At 43.4% G+C, this 25,002-nt stretch overlaps 2 protein-coding genes and 2 pseudogenes across 3 annotated transcripts in view; all 4 read right to left on the reverse strand.

Annotated features, from left to right (window-relative positions):
- The window catches only part of UGT1A7 (UDP glucuronosyltransferase 1 family, polypeptide A7), a 148,716-nt gene that overhangs the window by 62,600 nt on the left and 61,114 nt on the right, over window positions 1-25,002 (reverse strand).
- Window positions 1-25,002, reverse strand: part of UGT1-6 (UDP-glucuronosyltransferase 1-6) — a 96,940-nt gene that overhangs the window by 62,563 nt on the left and 9,375 nt on the right.
- On the reverse strand, window positions 17,436-19,408 carry LOC138849123 (UDP-glucuronosyltransferase 1A4 pseudogene; annotated as a pseudogene).
- LOC149127248 (UDP-glucuronosyltransferase 1A4 pseudogene) lies at window positions 20,068-23,498 on the reverse strand (annotated as a pseudogene). The gene has a single exon (XR_016231368.1). The product of XR_016231368.1 is annotated as a UDP-glucuronosyltransferase 1A4 pseudogene (transcript).

Consider the following 25,002-nt stretch of genomic DNA (forward strand, 5'->3'; position numbering starts at 1 on the left):
GAGGGTGAACCAACGGCAAAGGAAGACCTTTCTCTCTCTGTCTCTCTCTCTCACTGTCCACTCTGCCTGTCAAAAAAAAAAAAAAAAAAAAAAAAAAAAAAAAAAAAAAAACTTGACCTCACTGAAATTGAGAGCAGCACAGCAGTTCCTAAGCACCAACAGCATAGAGGAGAGGGAGAGGGAGGGAAGGACTGGTCAGCGGGAACAAGTTCCAGTTAGGAGAAAAGTGCTGGATTCATCTGCACAGTTGCATGACCATAGGTGACGAACACATGTGATATATATTTTTTTACACGTGATATATTTCAAAACAGCCAGGAGAAAAAGATTTTGAATGCTGTCTCCACAAAGACATTTTGATAAAGACATTGAGGAGATGGACTGCCTTGATTTGAACATGACACAATATACACATGAATGAAAGCACCGCATGCTGGCCCATAATTGTGTGTAATTATGAGATAATAACCCAAAATATTTTTTAAATATTTAATAAAAATGATAGTGGCACAACTATCACATATAATACATGGTGAATCTTTAAGGGTAAATGGTCTCTCACTTGACAAATACAATGGAACTAACATGGGTTCCAGGTGACACACCTTGTCCTGCTGCATACCGTTTAAGCTGCAGAAATAATGAGACTACATAATGTGTGTCGTGTGCTCACTACGACAATATCTAAGCCAGAATGGTCAGGTCGCCTATCGAAAGTCATCCAGCGAGGAAAGTGGGAGTCAATAAAACTGGAGACAATGAAGTTAACTGCAGAGAATATAATTGCAGTAAAGGCAAAAAAAAAAAACAATCATTTTAAAATAGTTGCTTACTTTTCAACATTTTTACAAATATAATATAGACACACAGAGATGATATAATTGAATGACTGCATTGCACAAGGGGGAAACAAACAGAACGGATGTTTCATGATCTGACCAAAAATAAAGCAGATCAGTCAGCCCTGGGAGGCCCTCTGCTCCTTCTCCCACATTCACTGCATCTCCTGCTCAGCTCTGCCTGTGCCATCCCAGGCAGTTTCCGAGCACTCACCCTGAGCTTGCCACCCGCTGCCTCTGTGCCTCGTTGCCTGCCACCTGTGGCTCCCCTTCGCATGAACCTTCTCTACCTCAAACTCTCTGCTCTGTTCTCATGCATCCTGAAGAGAGTGGACATGCTCCCGGGACTTCCCAAGGTGCATTAGCAGGGAGCTGCATTAGAAGTGGAGCAGCCAGGTCTCAAACCAGCGCCCATGGAAGATGCCGGCACTGCAGGAGGCTGCTTAATCCCCTGTGCCAACCCAGGGCAAAATTAATAATTTTTAAAAAAGATAGAAACTACATGCCTGAGAAAAAGGCAACTCACAGCGGAAAACCCAATGAGAACAATAGAAACAGTCCATGTCATATGCTGAAAGAACAAAGAAGGAAAAAAAAAAGCCAGTGGCTTCCCTCCATGGGCACCACCAGCACCTTGCCGCCCTCAGCCCAGGGCAGCACACACAGCAGGAGCAGCAGCCTCACCAGCCGCTGCAGGGGAATCCGCAGTACCAGCACCAACTCAGCAGAAACCAACAGCACCGCACTTTGCACACTGGGTTGCGCCTCCTACTAGTTTCTCCAGTCATTATATGCTGTCAACAGGCTGCTTATCACATCAGCATGTCATTGGATGCCACGGTGCCCTCCTCAAGTAATCATTGTGGAATAAACTATCCTCCTCTCTATGACTGCCCTACCCTCTGCCTCCACCAAGCAGAGATTGATCTGAAGGCCCAATCTAAGCGAAACTCATCTGACCCTGCTGCTCTCTCTGGGGACATCCTAGTTCAATGTCTTGTGTTTCCAATGATCAAAATAAGACTTTGGACACTGATATTGATATGTGCTATGTGGGCAGCTTTTAGGATCTGTTGGGCTAGAGGTAACATATCACAGACTATCTCCCCATGTGTCATTTTTTTATTTTTAATTTATTTTATTTTATTTTATTTTTTTTATTTTTTGACAGGCAGAATGGACAGTGAGAGGGAGAGACAGAGAGGAAGGTCTTCCTTTTGCCGTTGGTTCACCCTCCAATGGCCGCCGCAGCTGGCGTGCTGCGGCCAGTGCATTGCGCTGATCCGAAGCCAGGAGCCAGGTGCTTCTCCTGGTCTCCCATGTGGGTGCAGGGCCCAAGGACTTGGGCCATCCTCCACTGCACTCCCGGGCCATAGCAGAGAGCTGGTCTGGAAGAGGAGCAACCGGGAAAGAATCCGGGACCCGACCGGGACTAGAACCCGGGTGCTGGCGCCGCAAGGCGGAGGATTAGCCTATTGAGCCACGGCATCGGCCTCCTCATGTGTCATTCTATTCTCTTACTGGTCAATCAAAATGTCTCCTTTCCCAGGATGCATCTGCTTCACCTGATCCCTACAGGTAAGACTGCAAAGAAATATGGACACTAAACTCCACATTCAGCTCATAGTTGTGCCATCAAATACCCTAGATACCTTCTTGTCCATAGGGTACCCCTAACCTCATTAAAGAGAGGCTGGGAGCTGCATATTCTCTCTCTCTCTCCTTCAATAGCCCACTGGGAAGCACTTAAAATTAGTAATTTCACACATCAATTTCATTTCATTGCCTACTATTTTTCTTTTAACCACTTTAGCAGGCTGCAGCTGAGCTCTGAGAGTCACCACTACCCTGGCCCCAATTCCGGACTGTGCTGCATGGGGCCCTGTTGGATGACTGTGCAGTCTCTGTGCTCTCAGGTCTGGCAAGATGGCCAGTGACAGACACCGGAGGACTTCCCAACAGAGACGGATTAGAAACTAAGAGAAAAACAAACTCTCGTTTAGCTACAACACTTGGGGGAGTGCAGTGCAGGTGGAATGGAGAGACCTACCCTGGACAGACAGAGACATCGCACCTACACAGAGCCCACAAGCTGACAGATGTTGGCTTCACGGCGGCCCCACTCCTCCTTGTTCTTTAGGTGCAGAGCTGCACTCGGGCCACTGCAGTGCCCCCGCACAGACCCCAGCTACTGAGGAGTACAAGTCGTGCCACTCGGGTACCCTGCTCCTGCTACCATGCAAGGTGCACTGCACCCTCCTGGACACTGGAGTGCCCCTCCCAGTGCAGCCCTCAGAGACTGCTTCATGCCATGACACCGCAGATACATCACCTTGTTCCACCCACCCTGGTTTGGTGGAGGAGCCCCTTGTCCATGTGGCCTGTGCAGGGTCTGACAGGCCCAGGGCTTCTGCTGTGTGTACTGCATACCCTTGACTCGGCCTGCTGGAGTAGGCACACTGTGGGTACCACACCCCCACTGCTATATGTTCTATACCCATCTGGGCCACTAGAATGTCCCCATCCTGCACAGCCTGTGCACATGGACAGGCTGTCTGCCCAGTGGCCACAGTGTCCCTGCCCAAAGCCTCTTATGGAGCTGGAGAAGCTGTATAGAGGCCACACTAAGGCTCCCAACTGGAACCAAAAGTAACACAGCACAGAGCCAACACCCGAAGGCACAACTTGGGAGAAACTCTCTTACTACAAAAGCCAGCCATAAACTAGGTACAGAATCAGACCCAGCAGATGCTCAGACACCAACACAGGGACACAACTGCAAAAAGTAAGGTGACATGATTTTCCAAAGGAACACAATAATGTACTGGCAACGTACTTCACAAAAAAGAAATGTGATGAAATGCCCAAGGAAGGATTTGAAAGAATGATTCTAAGGAAACTCAACAAAATTGAAGAAAATATAGATATGTCAATAAAATTGCAAATACTATGATACGAATGATAAATTCAACAAAAACAAAAAGAGACCATGGAACAAATCAAACAGAAATATTAGAGCTGAAGAACTCAATAAATAAAAAAAAATACAACTGAGCCCTTCAACAACAGACTAGATAAGCAGAGGAAGTAATTCCCAAATGCGAAGACAGAACATTCCAATGAACAGAGTCAGAAAAAAGAAGGACTTCCAGACTTATGGACAACATTAGACAAGATTGGAAAAGGCATGGGAAATCTATTCACTGATATAACAGCTAAAAGTGTCCCAAATCGTAGAGAAGATGTGGACATCCAGGTCTAGGAGACTCAAAGTCCTCAAGAGGATTTCATCAGGAAGGTGCTCTGCATTCCATAGAACAGTCAAACTATCAAAAGATCAGATTTGAAAAACTTCAGACACTAGTCTTGATCATGTGATCTCTCTGATTCTTAGTCCTATCATTATGATAAACTGTGAACGGGAATTGATCATTTGGACTAGTGAGATTATGGGGGGGGGGGAGCCATTGTTATCCATAAGCTGTACTTTGGAAATTTATATTCATTAAAATAAAAGTTAAAAAAAACTAAATCAAAAAAAATATCATACACACACACAAAAGAAAAGAAAAGAAAAGAAAAACTTCAAAAAACATCAAGAGAGAGGATATTGATTCTAGCAGGTTAGCAACTTGGAAACCCAGACACTGTACTGAAATGCCAATTTCAACCCAGCTTGGAATACCCAGACACTGTACTGAAATGCCAATTTCAACCCAGCTTGGAATACCCAGACACTGTACTGAAATGTCCATTTGAGGCCCAGTTTCTCTGATTCCAATCCAGCTTCCTGCTAATGCAACATGAGAGGCAGCAGATGAGGGCTCAAGTGCTTGAGCCCTGCCACCCACTTGAGATACCTGCATGGGGCTGCTTCCTCCTGGATTAGCCCTCGCCCAGCCCTAGCTGGTGTGAATACCTGGGAGAGAACCAGTAAAGGAAAATTACTCTCTCTCTCCCTCTCTGTCTTTTTCTCTGTCCCTGTGCCTTTCCAATGGATAAAAATAACTTAAACAAATAAACACTTAAAAATAACAAGAGAAAATCACCAGTCACACAGTAGAGATCTCCTATTATAAAATAGCATTTCTCAACAGAAACCTTATACACCAGGAAGAATGGGATGATATGTCCAAGGTTGTCAGAGAAAAACCTGCCCACCAAGAAGAAATACTCAACAAAACTACCCTGCCAAAGTGAAGGAGAAACAGGTACTCCCTAAAATAGCAAAAACCGAGGGAAACAAGCACCACCAGATGCGCCTTACAAGTTTCTTAAGGGAGTCCTACGCCTAGAAGCAGAAGGAAGGTCATACTGCCATGAATAGATACAAAAATATAAAACCAAAAGATGAATAGATACACGAAAAATCAATAGAAAAGGATAGAACCCTTTGACACAGAAAAACAATGAGAGAGATAAACAATGACAAAGAATATTCACACCTACTGACAGAAACTCCACAAGTGGCAAGGCTTACACATCAATAACTATCTGACTGTAAATGGATTTAATGTCCCAAGAAAACAATGGACTGACTGGGACAATTTAAAAAAACCAAGACTCAATGATATGCTGCCTACAAGAAACTCACTTAACCATTAAAGACATAACGCATAGTGAAAGATAAGGAAAGGAGAAAGATATTTCCTGAAAATGGATACCAAAAGTCAACATGAAGAGCTGTAATTATATCAGATTAAACTAACAAGGTCAAACACTGTAAAAACACAAAGAATGTCTCAGTATATAATTAAGGGATCAATTCAATAAGATTTAACAATTGTGAATGCATATTCATCTAATGTTGCAGTTCGAAGTTTATACCACAGAGTAGTAGATCCTATGGGACAGATTGGCTCCAGCATAAATCATAACTGGGGAATTCAATATTTCACCTTCATCAAAGGACAGGTCACTCAGACAAAAAAAACCACAATAATTAAATCCTAAAGTTAAACGAACTGAATTTACTAAAACAGAAAACAAAATAAAAAATAATAGGCAAGTCTAAAAGTTATTTCTTTGAGAACACCCATAACATAATTAAATCCATTTAAAATCACAAAGGAGGAGACAGAGAAAAAAAATATAGCTTTGTTGGACTTGGGTCTTTTGCATGAGGAGAATTCCACAAACTCCTCACAGGAGTCAAATCTTAGGGTTAAGCAAACCACAGGAGCCAGGGACACTAACCTGAGATAACACTGGGGCGGAGCCAGAGAGCAGATCAGGCCCTCCTGCGATTGTCTCTCCACAGAAACGTCGATGTCAACAACTCTCTAAGCATGAAGCAACCCCACAAGAGCTGAGGAACCATGTGGAAGAGCACAGCACCTGGGGTTATTGCCAGCATGCTAATAAGAAAAGAGGAATTGAAGAAGACATGAGGGAGCTTCCTGTACCAGCCCTCCCCTAAATCCAAGCAGTGCAGCTTAGAAAAAGACACCAGCCACTTAGTGAAGGCAAAGGAAATTAAAAATGGGCTACAGACGTGGAACACAGTACAGGCCTGCCAAGAAGAATTCCATATCAGGTAGAGCCCCAGACCAGTGACTGTGGATGGAGCCTCTTGAACCATCCCAGGGCCCAGTGGAAATTACAGATCTCAGCAGAGTGGACTCACACCTGCTCCACAACACCACTAGCCATGGATGGCCTGGGCCTGGGTGGTCAATCTGTGACTTCATTGGTGCTTATAGCCATGAGCTTCAGGTGCAAACCAGCTTGGTGTCAGCCTTAGTAGCCAAGGGACCTCTCCACCATCCCTACCCTACTGAAGAATCACAGAGTGTTGAAAGACTCCATTTCCTAGGTTAGAACAGGGAGGGAATTACAAGATTTTGCCTTGGAACTCAGTGTAGGGCCCACTGTGGTGAATCTGAACACTAGAGGAACCAACAGCCCCTGGCACTTGCACCCACACATAGAACATTGGGTGCCTTTGGGTTGGACTTGTGCTCAAGCCTCTATCACCCCACTGCATGCAACAGTCTCGGGCCATGAGTAGACCTTAAGAGCAGGCAGGCCCGCGCTGTCTGGGCCTTGGCACTGACCCTATGCTGCGTAGGTTTGATGGGAGGTGGGCTTTGCACCCCAGCGTGGCAGCAGCTTCAGTGGCCACAGGACTTCCTACCACATCCTCTCCCAACACCAAACAACACAACAGAGAGAAGAGAGTCAGGGTCCAGTTGTGGAAGAAGAGGGAGGGAGACAGTGGCTGTTGCTCTGGAGCCACGGGTGAGACCCACCATGGTGAGGCCCAGTGTCTGGCAGCATCCACAGCACCTGACCCCATGACTGTGGATGGCTACCAGACCCTGCCCCAAACCCAGGCCCTGGCTCACAGATCTGAGGAGAAGGACTATCTGCTTCACTGAAACCAAGTTCACCATGAGAAACATGAAAATACTCAAAGCCATATGTTTGTAACAATTTTGGGCTTGGGCTCCCTCTAGTGCCAAAACCGTGAAAAGACAAAGATGGCCGACCCACAGCAAAGGTGGACTTAGGGTGCCATCTAGTGCTGACACAGCACCAGGGAACACAGGCACAGAGAGCATCATCAACCGCCTGCTTAGAATTTCTCTTTAATAAAAACAAAGCAGACTACAAGGAGTGTGGAAAGTAACTGGTCCTTGATTGGCAGACATGGTCACTGGTCAGTAAGCAACAGCAACTTTTGGGAACCATGGCCTCACCAAACAGACAAATAAACTTCAGACATGAATAGGGAAGTGAGTCTTTGGGATAGGTCTCCCCTTCTTTCATCTATCTCACCAATGAAAAGAAATGATTTTTTAAGAAAAGCATACAAAGGGCTAACAGCTACATTTAAAAAGACCTGAAATTACTATTAATTGGGATAAATGCAAATCCAAACCACAGTGTGATATCACCCCATTCCAGTTAGAACAATGATGATCAAAACAGAATGACAACAGGTGCTGGTGAGGAGATGGAGACCAGGGGACTCTTACGCACTGCTGATGGGAATGTAAATTAGTAAAGCCATTGTGGAAAACAGTTTGGAAGCTTCTCAGAAAAGTTAAAAGTAGAACTACAGTATATTCTAGCACTCCCCATTAGGAGTGTGCATGCAAAGCAGAAGAAATCCACATAACAAAGAGCACTGCTATGATTACTGCAGCACTCAGGATCCACAATCGCCCAGAGATGGGTCAACCAACGACCCATCTACCGATACATGGACAAAGAAAACGTGACATGGATGCACAGTGACTATGGGCGCTTACTTCAAAGAGTCTGCAGAAAATACAAAGCAAGTGCTTTTGTTGACAAAATTGTGAATTCACACATACTTTTTTAATAGGCAATTTCCATGAATCTTTGAACACATCTCATATAAGAGAAAATTTTGTCATTGCACAACATGGATGGAAACGGATGACATTATAAGTGATGTAAGGCAGGTATAGAAAGACCAGTACTCCTTGATTTCACTCATCTGTTAAATGTAAAAAAGTTGACCTCTGTGCTGGCGCTGTGGCTTTGTGGCCAAAGCACCCACCTGTCGCCCCGGCAACCCATACGGGTGCCACTTCTAATCCCAGCTGCTCTTCTGTGTATGCAGCTCTCTGCTATGGCCTGGGAAAGCAGTGGAGGATGGAACAAGTATTGGGTCCCTGCACCCGCATAGGAGACCAGGAAGAAGCTCCTGGCTCCTGGCTTTGTATCAGCACAGCTCCGGCCAATGCAGCCATTTGCAGAGTGAACAAGCAAATGGAAGACCTTTCTCTCTATCTCTCCCTCTCTCTGTCTGTAACTCTCTCTCTAATAAGTAAATAAAATCTTTTTTTTAAAAAGTTGATCTCATAGAGATTGAGGCAGAAGAGTGGCTACTAAAGGCTGGATGTGAAAACGGGAGGAAGAGACAAGGAAAGGTTAGTTGGTGGGAAAAAGTGACAGGAAAAATAAGTGCTGAGGTCCACTACAGGCAATGATCACGTATGGATATCCTCAAAGAAAACCAGAAGAAAGACTTGAAATCTTGTAGCCACAAAGAAAAGATAAAAGTCTGAGGAGACAGATATGACATGAGTACCCTGATTTGAACAAGCTAAATGTACAGGTGAATCAAAAATCACACACTATTCTATACATTTTATAAATTTATATGTATATATGTGTGTATATATATTTCTTTTTTTTTAATCCCCTGGCACATTTCTATCTCCACCATTTGGGGCAAATCCGATTGAGCATGTCCCAAATTGTACAACTCCTCCCTCTCTTATTCCCACTCTTACATTTAACAGGGATCACTTTTCAGTTAAAATTTAAACACCTAAGAATAATTGTGTGTTAATTACAGAGTTCAAATAATAAAGTATTAAATTTTACATCAACAGTCAGGACAAGGGCTGATCAAGTCTCTGCTTCTCATAGTGTTCATTTCACTTCAACAGTTTCCTTTTTGGTGCTCGGTTAGTTGTCACTGATCAGGGAGAACATATGATATTTGTCCCTTTGGGACTGGCTTAATTCACTCAGCATGATGTTTTCCAGATTCCTCCATTTTGTTGCAAATGACAGGATTTCATTGTTTTTGACCACTGTATAGTATTCTATAGAGTACATGTCCCATAATTTCTTTATCCAGTCTACTGTTGATGGGCATTTGTGTTGATTCCAGGTCTTAGCTATTGTGAATTGAGCTGCAATAAACATTAAGGTGCAGACTGCTTTTTTGTTTGCCAATTTAATTTCCTTTGGGTAAATTCCAAGCAGTGGGATGGCTGGGTTGTATGGTAGGGTTATATTCAGGTTTCTGAGGAATCTCCAGACTGACTTCCATAGTGGCTTGACCAGTTTGCATTCCCACCAACAGTGGGTTAGTGTCCCTTTTTCCCCACATCCTCACCAGCATCTGTTGTTGGTAGATTTCTGAATGTGAGCCATTCTAACTGGGGTGAGGTGAAACCTCATTGTGGTTTTGAATTGCATTTCCCTGATTGCTAGTGATCCTGAACATTTTTTCATGTGTCTGTTGGCCCTTTGGATTTCCTCTTTTGAAAAATGTCTATTGAGGTCCTTGGCCCATCTCTTAAGTGGGTTGTTTGTTTTGATGTTGTGGAGTTTCTTGATCTCTTTGTGGATTCTGGTTATCAACCCTTTATCTGTTGCATAGTTTGCAAATATTTTTCCCATTCTGTCGGTTGCCTCTTCGCTTTCCTGACTGTTTCTTTTGCAGTACAGAAACTTCTCAATTTGATGCAATCCCAAATGTCAATTTTGGCTTTGACTGCCTGTGCTTCCGGGGTCTTTTCCAAGAAGTCTTTGCAGGTACCTATATCTTGCAGGGTTTCTCCAAAGTTCTCTAATAATTTGATGGTGTCGGGTCATAGATTTAGATCTTTAATCCATGCTGAGTGAATTTTTGTGTAAGGTGAAAGGTAGGGTTTTGCTTCATGATTCTGCACGTGGAAATCCAATTTTCCCAGCACCATTTATTGAATAGACTGTCCTTACTCCAGGGATTGGTTTTGGATCCTTGATCAAATATAAGTTGGCTGTAGATGTTTGGGTTGATTTCTGGTGTTTCTATTCTGTTCCATTGGTCTATCCATCTGTTTCTGTACCAGTACCATGCTGTTTTGGTAACAACTGCCCTGTAGTATGTCCTGAAATCTGGCATTGTGATGCCTCTGGCTTTGTTTCTGTGGTACAAGATTGCTTTAGCTCTTTGAGGTCTCCTGTGTCTCCATATGAATTTCAGCATCATTTTTTCCAAATTTGAGAAGAATGACTTTGGTATTTTGATTGGTATCACACTGAATCTATAAAATGCTTTTGGGAGAATGGACATTTTGATGATATTGATTCTTCCAATCCATGAGCATAGAAGATTTTTCCATTTTTTTGGTATCCTCTTCTATTTCTTTCTTTAAGATTTTGTAATTCTCATTGTATAGGTCTTTAACATCCTTGGTTAAGTTTATTCCAAGGTATCTGATTGTTTTTGTGGCTACTGTGAATGGGATTTATCTTAGAAGTTCTTTCTCAGCCGTGAAATTGCCCGTGTATACAAAGGCTGTTGATTTTTGTGCATTGATTTTATATCCTGCTACTTTGCCAAACTCTTCTATGAGTTCCAATAGTCTCTTAGAAGAGTTCTTTGGATCCCCTAAATAAAGAATCAATCTGCAAAGAGGGATAGTTTGAGTTCTTCCTTCCCAATTTGTATCCCTTTAATTTCTTTTTCTTGCCTAATAGCTATAGCTAAAACTTCCAGAACTATATTGAATAGCAGTGGTGAGAGTGGGCATCCTTGTCTGCTACCAGATCTCAGTGGAAATGCTTCCAACTTTTCCCCATTCAATAGGATGCTGGCCGTGGGTTTTTCATAAATTGCTTTGATTGTATTGAGGAATGTTCCTTCTATATTCAGTTTGCTTAGAGTTTGCATCATGAAAGGGTGTTGTATTTTAGCAAATGCTTTCTCTGCATCTATTGAGATGATCATATGGTTTTTCTTCTGCAGTCTGTTAATGTGGTGTATCACATCGATTGTTTTGCGAACACTGAACCATCCCTGCATACCAGGGATAAATCCCACTTGGTCTGGGTGGATGATCTTTCTGTTGTGTTGTTGCATTCTATTGGCCAGAATTTTATTGAGGATTTTTGCATCTATGTTCATCAGGGATATTGGTCTGTAATTTTCTTTCAATGCTGCATCTTTCTCTGGCTTAGGGATTAAGGTGATGGTGGCTTCATAGAAAGAATTTGGGAGAAAATTCCCTCTTTTTAGATTGTTCTGAATAGTTTGAGAAGAATTGGAGTTAGTTATTCTTTAAATGTCTGGTAGAATTCAGCAGTGAATCCATCTTGTCCTGGGCTTTTCTTTGTTGGGAGGGCCTTTATTACTGTTTCAATTTCTGTCTCAGTTATGAGTCTGTTTAGGTTTTCTATGTCTTCTTGGTTCAATTTAGGTAGGTGGCATGTGTCCAGGAATCTATCCATTTCTGATAGATTTCCGTTTGCTGGTATACAAGTCCTTGTAGTAATTTCTGATGATTCTTTTTATTTCTGTGGTGTCTATTTTTACGTTTCCTTTTTCATCTCTGATTTTATTGATTTGGGTCTTTTCCCCTCTTTTTTTAGTTAGTTGGGCCAATGGGGTGTCAATTTTGTTTATTTTTTCAAAAAAACAGCTTCTTGTTTGGCTGATTTTTTGTAATTTTTTTTTGTATTCAATCCTATTGATTTCTTCTCTGGTTTTAATTATTTCTCTTCTCCTACTAGATTTGGGTCTGGTTTGCTGCAGTTTTTCTAGATCCTTGAGATGCATTGAAAGCTCATTTATTTGGTGCCTTTCCAATTTCTTGATGTAGGCACCTATTGCTATAAACTTTCCTCTTAATACTGCTTTTGCTGTATCCCATAAGTTCTTGGTATGTTGTGCTGTTATCTTCATTTACTTCCAGAAATTTTTTGATCCTTCTTTTGATTTCTTCTATGACCCAGTGTTCATTCAGGAGCATGTTGTTCAATCTCCATGTGTTTGCATATTCTCTAGGGATTCCTGAGTTGCTAATTTCCCACTTCATTCCCCTATGGTCTGAGAAGCTGCATCGTATGATTCTAATTCTTTTGAATTTGCTGAGACTTGCTTTATGGCCTAGTATGTGGTCAATCCTAGAGAAGGTTCCATGTACTGCTGAGAAGAATGTAAATTCTTTAAGTGTAGGATGAAAAGTTCTATAGATATCTGTTAGATCCATTTGGGCTATAGTGTCATTTAAATCTACTGTTTCCTTGTTGATCTTCTGTGCGGTTGATCTGTCTATTTCTGAGAGTGGAGTATTGAAGCCCCCAGTACTACTGTATTGGAGTCTAAGTCTCCCTTTAAGTCCCTTAACATATCTTTTAAATAAACTGGTGCTCTGTAATTAGGTGCATATACATTGATAATCGTTATATCTTCCTGTTGAATTGGTCCCTTAATCATTATATAGTGCCCCTCTTTGTCTCTCTTAACAGTTTTTGTATTAAAGTTTATTTTGTCTGATATTAAGATGGATACACCTGCTTTTTTTTTCATTTCTGTTGGCATGGTATATCTTTTTCCAACCTTTCACTTTCAGTCTGCATGCATCTTTGTTGGAAAGATGTGTTTCTTGTAAGCAGCAAATAGATGGGTTTTGTTCCTTAACCCATTCGGCCAATCTGTGTCTTTTAACTGGACAGTTCAGGCCATTAATGTTCAATGTGACTAATGATAAGTGGTAACTTTGCCTTGCCATTTTCCCAAAGATATTTTCTAATATATGCTTTCAACTTCCTGTGATCTTTTGCTGTGAGGTTTCCTTCCTTTTCCTTCTTTCATATTGATGACCATGTTTCTGTGTTTCTGAGTGTAACACATCTTTAAGCAGCTTTTGCAGGGCTGGACGAGTGGCAACAAATTCTTTCCATTTCTGTTTGCTATGAAAGGTCTATTTCACCTTCGTTCACAAATGAGAGCTTTGCAGGATATAATATTCTGGGCTGGCAGTTTTTCTCTCTTAGTACCTGGGCTATGTCTCGCCATTCCCTTCTAGCTTGTAGGGTTTCTGATGAGAAGTCTGCTATGAGTCTGATTGGAGATCCTCTGAGAGTAATCTGACGTTTCTCTCTTGCACATAGAATCTTTTCTTTATGTTTCACTGCGGTGAGTTTAATTACAAAGTGTCATGGTGAGGATCTCTTTTGGTTATGTTTACTAGGGGTTCTATGAGCTTCCTGTACTAGATGTCTCTGTCCTTCTCCAAACCCGGGAAGTTGTCTGCAAGTGTCTCACTAAAAAAGGCCTTATAATCCTTTCTCTCTCTCCATGCCTTCAGGAACTCCTAGAACCCGAATGTTGGGTTTTTTAATAGTATCCTGTAGATTCCCAACAACATTTTTTAGATTTCTAATTTCCTCTTCTTTTCTTTGATTTGACTGTATCCTTTCCTGTACTCTGTCTTCTAAGTCTGATATTCTCTCTTCTGCTTCACTGACTCTGTTTTTAAGGCTCTCTAATGTGTCATTTGATCTATTGAATTCTTCATTTCATTTTGATTTCTCTTCACTATCACCGTTTCATGTTCTGCTAGTTGCTTCATTTCATTTTGATTCCTCCTTAATATTTCATTTTCACGAGAGAGATTTTGTATCCTGTCCAGTAAGGATTTCTATAGTTCAAGCATTTGTTTTTGAAAACTTCTAAATGTTCTTATCATAAATTTTTTGAAATCCATATCTTGCATTTCTTCTATCTCATCATCTTCATAATCTTGGCTTGGGGTGTCTTATTCATTTGGAAGCATAATAATGTCTTCCTTGTTCTTGTTTCCTTGGTTTTTGCGTTTGTTTCTTGGCATTGTGGAGATATTCTTTGGATTCTTCTTCCCTCGCTGTGGTGTTTTTTCTTGTTATACTATGACTGTATTAAGTGGACTGTGTGCTTTTGATGGAGCCTTACAGGCTTGAGATGTGTGTGGCCAGAGAGCTCTGTTTAGTTCTTCAGGGTTAAGGGTGTGCCAAAGGTGACACACTCAGGTTAGGTGTGGTAAATCTCTCTCTCTCTCTCTCTTTTTTTTTTTAATTCAGAAGGGACGTAATTCCACACAGCTGAGCAGAATTGAAGGTAGTCAGCTTCCAATCTCTGGCTCCTGTGGGTATAACATTCACTTGCTCTTTCCCAAGGACCACACAAAGAATCTGTTCTGCCCTCAGTGTGGGCTCAAATTCTCCAGCAGTCTCTCACTGGGTTACCAAGGTTACCGAATTATAGCATCTCTGGAGAGTGCTCAAATGACTCCATGAGAGTTCTCTCACCCACCATCTCTTTTTTAACAGTCTCAGTTCATTAGCTCTACACATTCACTAGGTCCTAACCTCCTATCATTTCTTAGGTGACAGTTTAACAAATAAAAATATTTTTATCTCATTGCTGGTATCTGTAACAAATATATCTGACACTATTGCTCTCACTGGGAGCATTGGTTTATAGATTCTTTCCTCTATTGTAGTCAAGATGGCTGACTAGAGGTACCTGAGCACTTCCTAACACAGAAGGATCAGAAGCAAAGAGGAAACAACAACCATTGGGTCACTATACCTACAGGAGCATGCTAGAATGCAGTACAGATGAACTGGAGAGATTGGCCACTGCACAGCCAGAGAGACCTCACCCTGCACAGACCCCAGAGACAACAGGTGCACCCTGGGTTCAGCACCTGCCCTGCTCCTCCTGTTCTGCACGTGCTGAGCTCCACTCAGGCCACTGGAGAGCTGCAACACAGACCCCAGTGATGGACATGTGCATGCTGCATCACCTAAATTCCCTGCTCTCACTTCCAGTTCGGGTGCACTGTACCTCCTTGTACTTCTGGGGTAGCCCCCATCCACTGTTGCCCTCAGAGACTAACTAGAGGACTGCTGTCACTGTTATATCACCTTAGGCAGCCCATCCTCACAGGATGTAGGATTCCCAAGACCACATGGTCTTGGGAGTTTGACAGGTCCCATGTTCTGCATTGTCTGTGTAATGCACACAAGGTCCCGGGCCCAGTGGTGTGGCCACACTATGTGTGCTCTCCTCTCATTGCTATGTGTTCCACAACCCATGGCCACTAGAGTGTCCCCTCCCCAGCACAGCCTGTGGGAAGGACAGGCTCTGTGCCCTAGCTGCCACAGTCACCATGTCCAGAGCCTCTGGTAGAGCTGAAGAAGCTGTTACAAGACAACACTAAGGAAACCAATAGGAGCTGAATCGAACACAGCACACAAACCAAAATGGTAAGTCACATCTTTGGAAGAAACTCTCTTATTACAAAAAACTCCTTATAATGTTGGTATACATCCCATATCTGTCACATGCACAAACACAAACTATGAAAGAAGTGGAAAAGAAAGGGGACAGGACTCCTGCAAAGGGACCTAGGAATGTACTAGCAACACAACCCAAAGAAAAGAAACCTAGGAAATGCCTGAAAAGGAATTTGAAAGAGTGATTCCAAGAAAATTCAATGAAATAGAAGGAAATATAAACAGATATGCCAATATAATTGTGAAAAACCCATGATAAAAATGAGAAATACAAAAAAGCAAGAGAGATCATGACAAGAGTCAACCAGAAGTCTTAGAGCAAAACAAGTCAACAAACCAAGAGAAAAATACAATTGACCACCTCAACAACAGACTAGATTGAGCAAACAAAGTATTCCTTACTTGAAGACAGATCATCTGAAATAACAGTCAGAAGGAAAAACAGAATGAAGAAAAACTTCCAAACTCCTGGGACATCAGTAAGTGCAATTTGCAAAATCATAGAAAACCTATTTACTGAAGTAACAGCAGAAAATATCCAAATCTTGGTCAAGATTGAAATTTCAAGTCTAGGAGACTCAAAGGACTCCAAATGGGTTTCACCAAAAAAGGTCCTGCCCATTGCTTAGGACAGTCAAACTAGTAAAGGACCAAGAAACATAAAGATTTTTCAAAATGAAACAGGTTGGCAACACCTTGGGACACTCACATCCCAAACTGTAATGCCAATAGCAGGCCTAGTTCCTCTGCTTCCAACACAGCTTCCTGAAACTCAGCGGATGATAAGTCATTGCTTGGGCCCTGCTACCCACAAGAGATACCAAGATGTGGTTCCAAGTTCCTGGTTTTGGTCAGGCAGAGCCCTAGCTGTTGTGGCATTTGGGGAGTGAGCCAGTGAAAGGAAAATAAACCAATCTCAATCTCTCTCTCTCTCTCTCTCTCTCTCTCTCTCTCTTTCAAATGGATGAAACTTCCATTAGACTAACAGTAGATTTTTCATCAAAAACCTTACAGGCAAAGAGGAAATGGGAGAACAAATTCAACTTCACAAGAGAAAAACAACAACCAAAAATACTACACTCAACACAATTATGCTTCATAACTGAAGACCAAAGAGAAAACTTCTTAGATAGCAAACCTGATGCAAATCATTACCACCAGACTCAGCTTACACGTTTCTTAAGGTTGTGCTTAAAATAAAAACAAAAGTCAGATCACTACTATTGTGATATCAAGCCAAAACATAAAATTGACAAGAATAAATACTCCAAAGATCAAAAGAATCAAACCTTATCAAAACAGAAAACCAAACGAGAACCATCATAAATAAGAAACAACCAATATTCAAAACAACTGACAAAAAGTTAATAAAATGACATGTCTTTAAAATTCAATAATGACTTGAATGTAAATGGGTTAAAAGTCTCAATTAAAACATACTGACTGACTAACTGGATGCAAAAAATCAAGAATCAAGAGTTGAAATAAAAATCTAACTCCATTTCCCCCACCTCATATTGAATATTTTCATATCAACATGTACTAACTGCTATTTCCTTTATTATTCTATTGAAAATATGCAGTAAAATCCCACGATTCATAGTCTCCGCTCCAGCACAGCTGCAGGAAATCACACACCCAGGAGATGGCGCTGTGACGACTGGACAGCCTTGGTGGAGTCACAGCTTAGCTTGCCTGTCTTAGGACAGAGCCCCTCCCATGCCTCTCATTCTACTTAGGGACCATTGCAACTTGAATGACATTACTTGTGGAAACTTCCACAATTCGTCTTACCTCAGACTCCCAGGACAATACAGAGAACTCTCTGGAAACATGGGTAAAGACATGCACAAGATATGCTTTTGATTTCTTTCAAACTAGAACACTGATTGATTAGAGAAGGTAGCAATACAGACCTGAGAGAGAGGCTTCCTGTTGGCACAGTTGATGCCCCCAGTTAACACCATGTTGGGCATGATGGGCCTGGGGTAGTCCAGCACAAAGTCTCCTCGGAACAGCCACACGGACGCATGGCTGAGAATATCCACCAACGACACCTCTCTCTGAAAAAGCTCAGACGCCAGGCTCGCATACGGATCATAAGAAATGTGGCAAATGTACTTCAGGGGCAGAGGGTAGAGCATGTTCTTGACCCTTTGCAGGAAGCTCATGTGGTCTGAATTCATTGTTGGTAACCAGGGAATATAATAGGAAGGGTTTGGACACAGTGTGCCCTCATAGTCAAGGTCACATTGGACAAAATTCAGGGGAAAAGACAGCAGGAATGACAGGTACTTGGCCAGCAGTGCCCCGCGGGGTAAAGCACGCCAGTTAAAAGCACATCAAAGGAAGTCACACTCAAGTGCCTGATCAAGGGTTTGCTGTGCAGTAGCTCCCAGCAAGTCCTGGTACACATCATAGAGACATTTTTGAGGCTTCCCAAAATTTCCAAAAGTAGTAGCAGAGAATGTTATGGCTTAAAGATCATTTGAGAGCTGTGCTGAAGCATGAGATCAAATGCAACCTAGTGTAGAGGCCTAGGTGTGCAGGGGGAAAAGTCCTCTCCTTGATGTGCCTGGTCACCTCAGGACCTAGGACCAGGCCTTGGTGGCCTCGGGCGTGGAGCTCCCACACAACCTCCCGCAGGCTGAGCCAGTGGCTTCCCTCCATGGGCACCACCAGCACCTTGCCGCCCTCAGCCCAGGGCAGCACACACAGCAGGAGCAGCAGCCCCGCCAGCTGCTGCAGGGTGATCCACACTCCCAGCACCAACTCAGCAGAAGGCAGCAGCAGCACACTTTTCACACCAGGCTGTGTCTTCTACACCAGGTATTCCAATCTTTATATTGTGGTCGCCAGGCCACTTAACACAACAGCACGTCTTGGGAGGCACAGTGCCCTCCTCAAGTTAATCACTGCGGAAAAATCAATCCTTGTCATTATAACTGCCTTACACTCTGCCTCCACCCAGGGGAGACTGATCTGATTGCTGGTATCTGTAGCAAGTATATCTGACCTTACTGCTCTCACTGGGAGCATATTAATTCATGGCCTGTGTTTCATGCAGTTTCGAAAACACCCATATCAGTTCATCTGCTGCTACTTCTATTTAACCACTCTTTAACAGGTTGCGACTGAGCTCTGAGGAATCACCAATACCCTGGACTCAATTCACTTCTCTGCTCGTTGTTTCCATCTTTAATAGGTCTGCAGATTCTTTGCTCTCTTGTAAGTCAAGATGGCTTACTAGAGGTACCTGAGCACTTCCCAACAGAGAAGCATCAGAGGCAAACAACTACCATTGGGTCACCATATCTATAGGAGCATGCTAGAACGCAGTGCAGATGAAATGGAGAGACTGGCCACTGGACCCACAGAGAGATCTCACCCTGCACAACCACAGAGACAACAGATGGACCCTGGATTCAACACCTGACTTGCTTCGCTTTGCCTATTATGTGCAGAACTCCACTCAGGTCTCTGGAGTGCAGCTGCACAGATCCCAGTGACTGACACCTGCAAGCCCTGTCACCTAAATGCTCTGCTCCCACTTCCATGCAAGGTGCACTGTACCTCCTTGGCCACTGGAGTAGCCTCCACCCAGTGTTGTGTAAGGGAATCCTACATCTAAAAATGTAAGTAAGGTCACCACTGTCAATGACAACATGCAAACACATGAATCCCACAATATAAACACTTGGAAGATCCAGATAATCAGAACTTACCAATACAGAGAACCAAACAACCATATGCATAGATAAGAAACAACAAATATTCAAAACAACTGGGAGAAAATTCATGAAATGGCATGTCTTACAGATCAATAATAATCTGAATGCAAATGGATTAAATATCCCAATTAAAACACATGGTCTGGCTAACTGGATGGAAAAAATCAAGACTCAAGCATATACTGCCTACAAGCAACTCACTTAACCAGTAAAGACATACACATGGGGTGTAGTGGGTAAAGCTGCAGCATGCAGTGCCACCATCCCATATGGGCAGCAGTTCAAGTCCTGGCTGCTCCAATTCTGATCCAGCTCTCTGCTATGGCCTGGGACATCAGTGGAAGATGGCCCAAGTCCTTGGGTTCCTGCACCCACATGGGAAAACCAGAAAAAGCTCCTGACTCCTGGTTTCAGGTTAGCTCAGCTCTGGCCATTTTGGCCATCTGGAGACTGAACCAGTGGATGGAAGACCTCTCTCTCTCTCAATCTCTTTCTCTCTGTCTCTCTCTAGTTCTATCTCTCTCTATTTCGATCCCTTTCTGCAACTCTGCCTTTCAAATCAATTTTTAAAAAATCTTTTAAAAAGACATACACACAATGAAACCTAAGGAAAAGAGAAAGATATTTCAGTAAAATAGAAAACAAAATTCACAATTCAACTTACTTCATACTCCCGCTAGAATAATTAGAACTCTTTTGAAAGCTAGGTAGAGAAGCAAGAACCTAGAAATTTATCTTTTAATTTTTTTCTACCTAGAGCACTGATAAGAGATGACAGCAAAACACACCTGAGAGAGAGGCTTCCTGCTGGCACAGTTGATGCCCCCAATGAACACCATGTTGGGCATGATGGGCCTGGGGTAGTCCAGCACAAAGTCTCCTCGGAACAGCCACACGGACGCATGGCTGAGAATATCCACCAACGACACTTCTCTCTGAAAAAGCTCAGATGCCAGGCTCGCATACAGATCATAAGAAATGTGGCAAATGTACTTCAGGGGCAGAGGGTAGAGCATGTTCTTGACTCTTTGCAGGAAGCTCATGTGGTCTGAATTCATTGTTAGCATCCTGGGAATATATGAGGAAGGGTTCGGGCACTGTGTGCCCTCAAAGTCCAAGTCACAAGGGACAAAACGCAGAAAAAACACAGCAGGAACTGACAGATACTTAGCCAGCAGTGCCCCACAGGGGAAAACCGGGTCAGTTAAGACCACATCGAAGGAACTCTCATTCAAGTGCCTGATCAAGGGTTTGTTGTGCAGTAGCTCCCAGCAAGTCCTGAAATACATCATAGAGGCATTTTTCACGCTTGCAATAGTTTCCAAAAATATCTGCAGAGAATGCTGTGGTTTAAAGATCATTTGACTGTTGTGCTGCATCAGGTGGTCAAATTCTTCCTTGCTGTAAGGGGTGGCGTAGGTTTGCAGGGTGAAAAAGTCCTCTCCTTTGATGTGCATGGTCACCTCGGGACCTAGGACCAAGGCTTGGTGTCCTCGGGCGTGGAGCTCCCGCACAACCTCCCGCATGCTGAGCCAGTGGCTTCCATCCACAGGCACCACCAGCACCTTGCCGCCCTCAGCCCAGGGCAGCACACACAGCAGGAGCAGCAGCCTCACCAGCCGCTGCAGGGGAATCCACACTCCCAGCACCATTACAGAAGAAGCCAACAGCACCGCACTGTCCACACTGGGTTGTGCCTCCTGTACTAGTTTCTCCAGTCATTATATGCTATCAACAGGCTGCTTATCACATCAGCATGTCATTGGATGCCACGGTGCCCTCCTCAAGTTAAACATTGTGGAATAAACTATCCTCCTCCTATGACTGCCCTACCCTCTGCCTCCACCAAGCAGAGATTGATCTGAAGGCCCAATCTAAGAGAAACTCATCTGACCCTGCAGCTCTCTCTGGGGACATCCTAGTTCAATGTCTTGTGTTTCCAATGATCAAAACAAGACTTTGGACACTGATATTGATATGTGCTATGTGGGCAGCTTTTAGGATCTGTTGGGCTAGAGGTAACATATCACAGACTATCTCCCCATGTGTCATTCTATTCTCTTACTGGTCAATCAAAATGTCTCCTTTCCCAGGATGCATCTGCTTCACCTGATCCCTGCAAGTAAGACTGCAAAGAAATACAGACACTAAACTCCACATTCAGCTCATAGTTGTGCCATCAAATACCCTAGATACCTTCTTGTCCATAGGGTACCCCTAACCTCATTAAAGAGAGGCTGGGAGCTGCATATTCTCTCTCTCTCTCTTTCAATAGCCCACTGGGAAGAACTTAAAATTAATAATTTCCCACATCAATATCGTTTCATTGCCTACTATTTTTCTTTTAACCACTTTAGCAGGCTGCAGCTGAGCTCTGAGAGTCACCACTACCCTGGCCCCAATTCTGGACTGTGCTGCATGGGGCCCTGTTGGATGACTGTGCAGTCTCTGTGCTCTCAGGTCTGGCAAGATGGCCAGTGACAGACACCGGAGGACTTCCCAACAGAGACGGATTAGAAACTAAGAGAAAAACAACTCTTGTTTAGCTACAACACTTGGGGGAGTGCAGTGCAGGTGGAATGGAGAGACCTACCCTGGACAGACAGAGACATCGCACCTACACAGAGCCCACAAGCTGACAGATGTTGGCTTCACGGCGGCCCCACTCCTCCTTGTTCTTTAGGTGCAGAGCTGCACTCGGGCCACTGCAGTGCCCCCGCACAGACCCCAGCTACTGAGGAGTACAAGTCGTGCCACTCGGGTACCCTGCTCCTGCTACCATGCAAGGTGCACTGCACCCTCCTGGCCACTGGAGTGCCCCTCCCAGTACAGCCCTCAGAGACTGCTTCATGCCGTGACACCACAGATACAGCACCTTGCTCCACCCACCCTGGTTTGGTGGAGGAGCCCCTTGTCCACGTGGCCTGTGCAGGGTCTGACAGGCCCAGGGCTGCTTCTGTGTGTACTGCACACCCTTGACTCGGCCTGCTGGAGTAGGCACACTGTGGGTACCGCACCCCCACTGCTATATGTTCTATACCCACCTGGGCCACTAGAATGTCCCCATCCTGCACAGCCTGTGCGCATGGACAGGCTGTCTGCCCAGTGGCCACAGTGTCCCTGCCCAAAGCCTCTCATGGAGCTGGAGAAGCTGTATAGAGGCCACACTAAGGCTCCCAACTGGAACCAAAAGTAACACAGCACAGAGCCAACAGCATTAGATACAACTTTGGGAGAAACTCTCTTACTACAAAAGCCAGCCATAAACTAGGTACAGAATCAGACCCACCAAATGCTCAGACACCAACACAGGGACAGGAGTATAAAAGTAAAGTGACATGATGTTTCCAAAGGAATGAATAACACACCAGCAGAACATCGCAAAGCAAAGCAATGCGATGAAATGCATGAAGAAGCGTCTGAGAGAAACTCAGTGAGATCGGAGAAAATACAGATAGGTCGATACAATTGTGAATATTATGAAACGGATGATAAATTCAGAAAAAAATAGAGACCATGAAAAGAATCAAACAGAAATATTAGAGCTGAAGAACTCAACAGATAAAAGATACAACTGAGCCCTGCAACAACAGACTAGATAAGCAGAGGAAGTAATTCCCAAATGCGAAGACAGAACATTCCAACGAACAGAGTCAGAAAAAGAAGGACTTCCAGACTTATGGACAACATTAAACAAGATTGGAAAAGGCATGGGAAATCTATTCACTGATATAACAGCTAAAAGTGTCCCAAATCGTAGAGAAGATGTGGACATCCAGGTCTAGGAGACTCAAAGTCCTCAAGCGGATTTCACCAGGAAGGTCCTCTACATTCCATAGAACAGTCAAACTATCAAAAGACCAGGACATAGAAAAACTTCCGACAATATCAAGAGAGGAGGACATTGATCCTAGCAGCTTAGCAACTTGGAAACCCAGACACTGTACTGAAATGCCCATTTGAGGCCCAGTTCCTCCTATGCCCATCCAGCTGCCTGCTAATGCAACATGAGAGGCAGCAGATGAGGGCCAGAGCCCTGCCACCCACTTGAGATACCTGCATGGGGTTGCTTCCTCCTGGATTTGGCCTGGCCCAGCCCTAGCTGGTGTGAATACCTGGGAGAGAACCAGTAAAGGAAAATCAATCTCTCTCTCCCTCTCTTTTTCTCTGTCCCTGTGCCTTTCAAATGGATGAAAATAAATGAAATAAATAAACCTTACAAACAACAAGAGAAAAGCGTGAGAGTCACATGGAAGGGATCTCCCATGACACTGACAGCAGATTTCTCACCCTTATAGGCCAGGAAGAAGTAGGATGACATGTTCAAAGTTGTCAGAGAAAAGCCTGCCCACCAAGAACACAGACTCAACAAAACTACCCTGCAGAAATGAAGGAGTAATACAGACTTCCCAAGATAGCAGAAACCAGCAGAGACCAGCGCCACCAGACCCACCTTACAGTTTCCTAATGCAGTCCTACACCCAGAAGCAGAAGGAAGGTCATACTGCCATGAAAGATACAAAACCGACAAAATGAACAGATACATGAAAAGTCAAGAGAAAAGAATAAAACCCTTCCAACACAGAAAATGATATAACCATGAGGATAAACAATAAGAGACAGAATATACAAACCAACTGACAGAAATTCAACAAAATGACACAGCTTTACATATCAATAATTATCAGATTGTAAATGGATTAAATTTCCCAATTAAAACAATTGGCTAAGACGATTTTAAGAAACCAAGACTCAGCTGGCGCCGCGGCTCACTAGGCTAATCCTCCACCTAGCGGCGCCGGCACACCGGGTTCTAGTCCTGGTCAGGTCGCCGGATTCTTTCCCGGTTGCCCCTCTTCCAGGCCAGCTCTCTGCTGTAGCCAGGGAGTGCAGTGGAGGATGGGCCCTGCACCCCATGGGAGACCAGGAGAAGCACCTGGCTCCTGCCTTCGGATCAGCACTGTGGGTCGGTTGCAGAGCACCAGCCGTGGCGGCCATTGGAGGGTGAACCAACGGCAAAAGGAAGACCTTTCTCTCTGTCTCTCTCTCTCACTATCCACTCTGCATGTCAAAAAAAAAAAAAAAAAACAAGACTCAATGATATGCTGCCTACTAGAAACTCACTTAACCAGTACAGTAATGCACACACTGAAAGATAAGGAAAGAAAAAAGATGTTTATGAAAATGGCCACCAAATGTCAATGTCAACAGGAATGGCTGTAATTATATCAAATAAATAAACTAAGAAAAAAACAGTAACAAGAGAATGTGTCAGTATATAATTAAGAGATAAATTCAATAAGAAGATTTAACAATGGTGAATATATATTCATCTCATGCTGAATCATCTAATTTTATACCACAGAGTAGTAGATCTTAAAGGGAGAGATAAGTTCCAGCATCAACCATAATTGGGGAATTCAATATTCCATTTCCATCAATGGACAGATCATCAAGACAAAAAACGAATAACTAAGCCCTAAAGTTAGATGAACTGAACTTATTGAATGGAAAACAAAATGTAAAAAGAATAAGCAAGTCTAAAAGTTATTTCTTTGAGAACACCCATAACATAATTAAATCCATTTAAAATCACAAAGGAGGAGACAGAG

This window comes from Oryctolagus cuniculus, chromosome 3, assembly GCF_051225735.1.
Source record: "Oryctolagus cuniculus isolate XC-2025 breed Fujian yellow rabbit chromosome 3, ASM5122573v1, whole genome shotgun sequence".
NCBI classification, from domain to species: domain Eukaryota; kingdom Metazoa; phylum Chordata; class Mammalia; order Lagomorpha; family Leporidae; genus Oryctolagus; species Oryctolagus cuniculus.